Below are 8,743 nucleotides of genomic sequence, written 5' to 3' on the forward strand. Positions count from 1 at the left end.
TTCCTCAAGAGCTAGCCACCTTGTTTTTTGAGAGGGGTTTCTCACTGACCTAAAGCTCTCTGATTAGGCTGGGTGGCCTGGCCATTGAGACTTAGGAATCCTCCTGTCTCTGCCTCCCCAGTGTTGGATTATAAGCACCATCATACCTGGCTTTTTCACACAGCATAACAGGGAACTCAATTCCAATCTCTATGTTTATACAACAAACACCTGGCCCACTGGATCCCCTAAGTGTTTTAATTTTTAAGTGGTAAATAAAATCCTATGCATTTTTGTATGTATATTATATATATATATATATACATATATATATATACATACATACATACATACATGCATATATACATACTAGGGAATGGTTAATTCAGGGTAAAGAACATATACTTCTCTCACATAGTTATTATTTTTTATGGTGAGAGTACTTTAAATCCACTCTCAGGATTTTCAAGATTAATGTGGTTAGCGTGGTAGGGAACAGGATAGTATGATGGTGGTACCCGTGGGCAGATGGTCTTTGGTTGTATTAAACAGAATAAGCCATGGAAAGCAAGCCAGTGAGCAGTATTCCTCCATGGTTTTGCTTTAGCTTCTGCCCCCACGTTCCTGCCTTGAATGTCTTCCCTGACTTCTCTCAATAATGAACTGTAATTTCTAAGCTGCAATAAACCCCTTTGTCTCTGTGTTGTTGTTTTTCTCGCGTGTGTTTTGGAGAAATGTGGAAGACTTTGGAACTTTGGATTAGAAAAGCATTTGCATGCTGCAAGCAGAGCTTAAAAAAACCATTCTAGTAGAAGCCTGGGAGACAATAGTACTAATAATGCAAGATGGCAGGTGGCCAGCTCAAGAAACTTTAGAGAGGCTCAGAAACTGAGCCAAACGTCATCAGGATGATATTTCAGCAAAGAATCTGCCTGCTTTCTGCCTATGCCCTGAGAACTTGCCTGTGGCTAATTTCAAGACTGTATAATGTTGAGTCTGTGGTCTTGTTATTATTGACAATGCTTGTGCGGGTCTTCAGTGAAAAAGAGCAAGTGTGACAGAAAGAAATACAAGGTATACAGTTTGAAGAGAAAATGTGTGCTAGAAAGCAGACTGTTACAGACAATGCATGTACGGGAGGAGAAGCTGTCATCGTTATTGAGTCTAGTACCGTTAAGGAAAGGGTTGCTCTGCACTAGGGCAAAGGGAAGGATGCCCTTTGGGCAGGACCCCATCCAGCTGAGCTTTCAACTTGTGAAAGGGAATGTTGAAAATTTCCAACATTCACAAAAATAGTGGAAAAAAATATAAAGAGCCCATATACTAAAAACCAATTTCAACACTCTCTTGTTTCCTCTGGCAACAAACAATAAAACAAAACAAAACCCACAATATATTTTTTAATCTTTATTTTGTGTGTGTTCATGTGTGTATGTGTTCCTTGTTTGTGTGTATGTATGTATGTTCTTATGTGTGTGTCCCTTCTGTTTATATATGTGTGTCTGTATATGTGTATACTCCAAAACACTGGAGTTACACCAGACATGGAGCTGTGTACAGGATTTGGAGTTTTGCCCTGCTGGGTTCTAGTCTTGCTTTGATCCAGTATTTCCTTACTATACCCCTTTCCTCCCTTTGGAATGGTAATGCATAGTGTATGCCATTATATGTCAGAGATACACAACTGGTTTTTTATTTTATAGGAAGTTTCAATTTACAGATGGTCTTGAGTCTTAGAAGAGCTTTTGGACTTTTGAACTGTGCCAAGACTGCGAAAGACTAGGGGGACTTTTGAAGTTGGACTAAATGCATTTGTTATTGTGATACGGCCACAAGTCTGTGGGAGGCCAGAGAGTGAAGGGTGGTGGTTTTGAATACAAAATGTTCCCCTTAGGGTACTTGGACACTTCGTCCCCAGTTGGTGGTGCTGTTCGGGAAGGTTTATGAAGTGAAGTTTGGATGGAGGAATTACATCACTGGGGACAGGCTTGAAGAGTTTAAATGTCCATGGCCTGTGTTAGCACAGGGGAATCATTGGAAAATGCTGAGTCAGCTCTACCCTTCACTGGCCCTGGGATGGCTGGCCCTGCCCCTTACCAGATACAGGTGAGCTGACCCTATTCCTCAGGGGAAAGCTCCTCCATGTACTCTCGAAAGAGGGCACCACCCCTCACCGTAGGCATGCACCTCACCTGGAAAGCACACTCGAGCAGGAGAACTGACCCTGGCCCCATGTGGTGGCATGGGTAAGGCCCTCCCCTATTGGTGAAATTATTAAGGCCACTCCATGTAGTTAAAAGGGAGGTTTATTAGTGGCGTAACTTACAAGTGAAGGGATAGGTAGGTCGCAGGGTCTAGGAAAGGCGTGGCACAGTCTGGCGGTGTTCTCTGGAGAACTCTGTTGGGTCTACCTCCAGTGCCCAGGGTCCAGGAACCAAGAGACCCAGATCGGGTCTTCAGGGCCCTCTCTTGGCCCCGCCTTGTAGGCGGGACAGTTACCGAAACCTCAATGGGGGTTGGAACTTCCACTACACTCCCCCCCTCAATGGGGGTTGGAACTTCCACTACACTCCCCCATCCCACCCCTTCCTACTGTGGCGGGCAAGAGAGCTGGCCCTGCGATGCGAGAGTGAGAGAATTAGCCCTGCCCCATATGAGCTTCAGCACACAGGTGAGTGGGCCCTGCACCCCGCCTGGGCAGCACACTAGAGCTGTGGGGGTGGTGGTGCAGATGAGCCAGCCCTGAGGGCATGGGAGCAGGAGAACTGACCCCACCACACCTTCTTAGTTCCCCCCACAGCAATCAGGAGAGAAGACCCTGCACCTCGCCTGGGCAAAACAGTAGAACGGGCCTTGGCGATGTGAGTGAGGAGGAACTGAATCAGAGGGCCAGAAAGCAGAAAAACTGTTCCCCTCCTTGCTGCAGGTTGCATTGGGTGAACTAGCCAAGGCAGTGCTGGAGAGCTCGCCCGGGGAAGTGATGTTGAGGGAAAGCTGGCAGGCTGACCAACCCAGCTACTACTACTACCCAGGCCCAGAACCAGGACTATGAACTGGCCCATGTTACGATATATCACGAGGGGAACGCCTAGCTGGCAGCACCGGGTATCTCATGCGCAAGGGAAAACGTGCTGGCATGCTGGGCAGATGCAGCAGTGGGCAGCAGGTGAGATACGTCAGGCAGGCATGGCAGCGGCCGATGGAACGGCAGGATGGAAAAGGCTACTCACAACCCAGGCGCTGCATCCGCCGTGGAAATGAGTTTATTGGCCGGGCGGTGGTGGCGCACGCCTTTAATCCCAGCACTCCTCGGGAGGCAGAGGTAGGCGGATCTCTGTGAGTTCGAGGCCAGCCTGGGCTACAAAGTGAGTTCCAGGAAAGGCGCAAAGCTACACAGAGAAACCCTGTCTCGAAAAACCAAAAAAAAAAAAATAATAATAATAATAATAAAATAAAATAAAATAAAAAATAAAATAAAATAAAAATAAAATTTACTGGGGTTGGGGATTTAGCTCAGTGGTATAGGGAAGCACAAGGCCCTGGGTTTGGTCCTCAGCTCTGAAAAAATTAAAAAAAAATTATTATAGTAGATGAAGAGAAAGACAGGGAAAGACAGGAGGAAGAGGAGGATCGAGGGGGATGGAGAGGGAAAAATGGAAGGGGAGGGTTTTTGTTTTTCTTGAAATGAGGCTTTTACGTCAGGACGCAGGGTGGCGCCAAGGGGCGGGATTTCAAGGGGCGGATCAGAATATTAACAGCCCACCCCAGCATCCACCACATTTATGAACTGTTGGAGCATGTGAAGGGGATGTACAGACTCATAACAGCAGGATCTCCAGGACGCAGGACAACAGGATATCCAAGAGGAGCCCCAGTGAGAGCCCGTCATTGATGGTGTAGCAGAAGCCAGCGGCCTCCAGCCAGACTAGCAAGTAAAGATGAATGGACTAAAGACTAAACTGTGTGACTCAGTGGGCCACACTACAGCTTCTACAGAAGATTCCTCTGTCACTGCTTTTGTTTTGTTTTATTTCTTTGTTTTGTTCAGGTTTTGGTTTTTCTTTTAAATTTGGCTTTAATTTGAGAGGAGGTTGCGAGGGCAGAGGGTGGATGTGGATTTGAGGAGACGGGGAGATAAGTAGAATCGGAATGCATGACATGAAATCCACCAAGAATCAATAAAAGTTGAAAAAAAAAAGAGAGAGTTTAAAGCCTTAGATCACGTCCATTTCACTCTCCCTGCTTTGCACTTGTGGTTTAAGGTGTGGACTCTCAACTTCCGTCTCTGGCTGCCATGCTTCCTGGCCATAATGGGCTCTTATCTCTCTGATATCACAAACCCAAACAGACTCTTCATTCTGCAAGTAGCCTTGGTCATGGTCTTTTGTCATAGCGACAGAAAACTAACACTCTGTTACCCTTTCTTGTCTTCTTCCTCCAAAATCCTAGATAATTTTATTTTACCAATCCAAAATTTCATTTAGCAATATTTAACTTACCAATCCAAATTTTCATCTCTGTTTCACACTTAGAGATATAGAAAATATAACTATCCTGCCATTGTCTCCTCTAGCAGAACTGAAGACTGCTCCTAGAGAATCTTTCAATAGTATCTAATATTCATATAATCAAAATTTCTGATTGTCTCACGGATGTCTTTCTTCATTTTTTAATTTTTTTTTTTTTTTCAGGACAGGATCCCACTATGTATCTCTGGCTGGGCTAGAACTTGGGATGTAGACCAAGCTGGCCTCATCTTAGAGATACAGCTGCCTTTGCCTCCCAAATGCTGGGTGGGTAAAGGTGTGAACTACTGCACCCAGCTGGAAGGCCTGTCCTTACCCTGTAGTCCAGGTTGGCCACGTAGCCCAAGCTAGCCTAGAACTCAAGGCACTTCTCCAGCCTCAGCTTCCTGAATGCTGGTGTAAGTTACCACACCCCACTCCAAAGATGTCTTCTTCGTTCCTTTGAGATGGAATAGAGACAAGGTTCACACACCTCCTTGGTTCTTGTGTTCCGTTCATGCTTAGTATTTTTCTTCTGATGCTATTGATCTGTGAGATAAAAGAGGCCATTTGACCAAAAACATCCCACGTTCTTGGTTTAGCTAATTATCGCCTGTGTTATCTTTATCTGTTCTCGATATTTTCTTTAAATAGAGATCCGTCTAGATCAGGTCTGAGTTCAGTTTTTCAACTCTAGGCAGAATTGTGTGTACAAAGTCTTGTTGGCTATCTTTTTCCCTTTTTGCACGTCTCATGTGTATATAATGGGTGTGCATGTGCATTTGTGTGTTGACATGTGTGAGGGTGCACTGGTGTTTGTGGGTGCATGGGGGATTGCCACTGTAGACTAGCCTTCAAGTTGATGTCAGTTATTCTCTCCATGACTCTTCCACCTCATTCTTTAAAACAGGCTCTGCCAGTTGAGCCCAGAGTTGATTGATGAGGCTAGTCTCTCTAGCCAGCTTCCTCTGGGGATTCCTGTCTCTGCCTTCTAAGGCTGGCATTACAGGCAGGCCACCATGCCCTCCCAGCATTTATGTGGGTTCTGGGGATCCGAGGTCCAGCCCTCTTGCATGTCCTAAGCATATGGCTGAGCTACCTGCCCAGTCCCTTGTTGGGCATTTTAATAATTCTGAGGCTGAGACTGGGTTCAGGTACTATCAAGAGCACCCCTGTATCATAAGTGAACTCACTTTTATTTGCATTTTTGGTTAGTCTGTGCGCTAACAGGTCTGTCAAACAGTCTTAAATGTAAATCTTTTCATCCTATTCTCTTTAATCTTTTCAGCCTTTTCCCATTTCCTAAGGCAAATACTCATCTCCTCCCTCTCAGGCCACCACAGTGTTGAAGACAACAAGAAGCTATATACTGTACAGAAACACTTTAATGTGCAGGCAGGACATTTGAGTGGGTGTCAGGACAGGGTGCTGCTCACGACAGCAGTGAATACAAAAGAACTTTGCCTGGGTATTTTGTAAGCCTCTTGGTTGAAATTCCTGAAAGCAATTGAGAATTTATGCATGGGTAAATTACATAAATGAAGGGCTTCTGAGAAAATGAGAAATACCATTCTCAAGAAAGCAGCTAAGAATTTTTGTTGTTGTTGTTGTTAATGATTTCGAAGAATCTTTTTATTCCACGGGCATACTTTTGCTGTTTTTGCTCCTCCACACCCAGACAGGAACACTCTTGGGGACAGCAGGCTGCAGACAGGCAGGGCCGGCTGGGCAGAAGCCCATGCTGCTGGAGAGCATTGCCGATTCCCCTGCAGTGAAGGGCATGCCGTGGGGTTGTGTCCACCGCACTTGCCTTGGCTTTATTGTGACTTAGATCAGGAAACGCGACAAGCACCACACACTGTAGAGAAGGCAAAACGAACCTGCCAGAATCCATAGACATCCATCCCCTATGGAATCTGACACTGACAGCTCCACCTCTTACACGTGATGTGTGACCTTGTATGAGGTGCTAACGCTGTCCAGCCTCACTTGCCTGCTGCTCATGTGGGGCTCACAGGAGCTTGCTTGGGTTTAAAGCCAAGCGGAGGAGCCGCAGCACTTGGAGACTAGGGAGCACTACCCATAGGAAAGATGTTGCTTTTGTCCCTGATTCTACCAAATGTTGGAGTTTAAGAGGCTCTGGATTCCCCGCCCAGTGCCTGGGATAGTGGGCAGACTCTGTAGGACTTCCGCAGTGTACAGGATCCAGCCTCGCTGCCTTCTCTAGACCCTTTTTTAGTCTCCCCTAGATCCGTCCCATACCTGGGCCTGCTTTCTCGTCTCCTTGTCTTTGCACATGTTCTTCTCCTGGTCTAGACCAGTGTCCCTCACTTCCTCCTCTTTGCAAGCACAGCCCCAACCATCCTGTCAAATACGCCTCGTCAAGAGAGCTTTTTCTAATCTCAAACCACAGGGAACTGCCAGGATGCTTCTCGCTCATGTTGTTCTTCTGTCTGTCTATCTGGCTTACATGAGACTTGGATTGTTTGAAAGCAGGACTTGTATCTTCATAGCTCAGATTCCTCTAAAAAAAAAAAAAAAACACAGTCGGTGTTCAGTTCATTTGGTGAAAAGATAAATTAGACACCAAGCACCTACTTTATTTTTAGCAGCTGATGTCGTCTTTCTCTAGTTCATCCCTCTCCTCCCCTCCCCTTATCTCCTCCCTGTTGCACGAATCTTAAAAGTTCTGATTAATAAAATCAAACCTGAAGCCAGGTATTGGGGTGAACACTGGAAGATCAGAGAAGCAGAACAAGACACAGCTTCCTCACCTTGCCAGTTCCTCAGCTGATCCAGTTTCCTTAGACTGGAAGCCTCTGTGTCCTCATCCTAATGGATCTCAGCTGAACTGCTGCTAAAAGCCTGAAAGCTTAACCAGCCTAGTTCCTAATCCTCATGCCTTATATTCTTTTCTGCTTTCTGCCTTTATTTCCTGGGATTAAAGGCTCTTGTTACCATGCCTGGCTGTCTCCAGTGTGGCCTTGAACACACAGAGATCCAGATGGATCTCTGCCTCTGGAATGCTAGGATTAAAGGCGTGTGTAAGCGCCACCATTTTCTGGCCTCTGTATCTAGTGGCTGTTCCGTTCTCTGGCCCCAGATAAGTTTATTAGGGTGCACAATATTTTGGGGAACACAATACCACCACACCTCCCCTCTCCCTCTCCTCCCCTCTCCTCTCCCACCCCTTCCCTTTCCTTCTCCTGTCCTTTGCTAGTTTAATTGTGTGGCACTAAGGATCAAACCCAAGGCCTTGCAGATGCTGCGTACACGCTCTGCTGTTGAGCATTGCATCGCCAGCCCTCTGCAGCTCACTTTTCACACCTTAGAATTACCACATCACCTCACACCCTGTAGTGCACAGTTTAGTGCTTCCTTACATGCTCTCTAATTCATGGATTCTGCTCCACTGTTAGGAGACCAGGAACCCGGTCTCTATGGCATTAGCCATCTGTTGCTGTGCAATGAATTATTCCAACATTTAGCAACTTCAAACAACCACAAATTCTATCTGACAGTTTCCATGGGTCAGAAATCCAGGTGCCATACAGCTGGTGGTTCTGCCTTGATGTCGTTAAGGTCACTGTAGTCACGTGACAGGTTAGGACTGTAGTCGTCTGAAAGCTCCGTGAGACTGGACAGTGATCAGCAGGCAAGGGCGCTGGCTGGAGGCCCCAGATCTCTACCATGTAGACTTCCCTATATCTTCTCAAATATCTGCAGGACATGGATTATGGCCAGGGGTGGGGCAAGGTAGGGAGGAAGTAGAGGGACAGGGAAGGGGAGAGGGGAAGAGGGGGAGTGAAAGACTGAGAGGAAAAAGAGAGGAGGGGAGGAGGACAGAGAGGGAGAGAGAATCACCTTATCTCTCATCATCTGTAGCTTGCTTCCTCTCTTGTCTAAGTGGTGACTCACTGCTCTAAGTGCTTTTCTTGTATTCTCTCCTTTGGTCTTCTAAGACTGTGAGGAGTTGTTTCATATCTGATATCAGATGGTGAAATATATCCCAAAGCTAGATCTGACTAGGATCTCTTTTGAAAAGGCCTAGACCCCAAACCTAATGTGTTTGTGTCCATCAATGTTCTGTTACTGTGACAAAATACCTGAGGCAATTAGTTTATAACGGAAAAAGTATTTATTCTGACTCATGGTTTTAGAGGTTCCAGCCCAACAGAGGAGCAAAAGTAAGACAGGAATAGGAAGAGACTGAGGTCTTCCCATCCCCTTTAAGGGCACACCCTCAGTCACCTGACTGT

This window comes from Peromyscus leucopus, chromosome 8a (assembly GCF_004664715.2).
Source record: "Peromyscus leucopus breed LL Stock chromosome 8a, UCI_PerLeu_2.1, whole genome shotgun sequence".
Lineage (NCBI taxonomy): Eukaryota > Metazoa > Chordata > Mammalia > Rodentia > Cricetidae > Peromyscus > Peromyscus leucopus.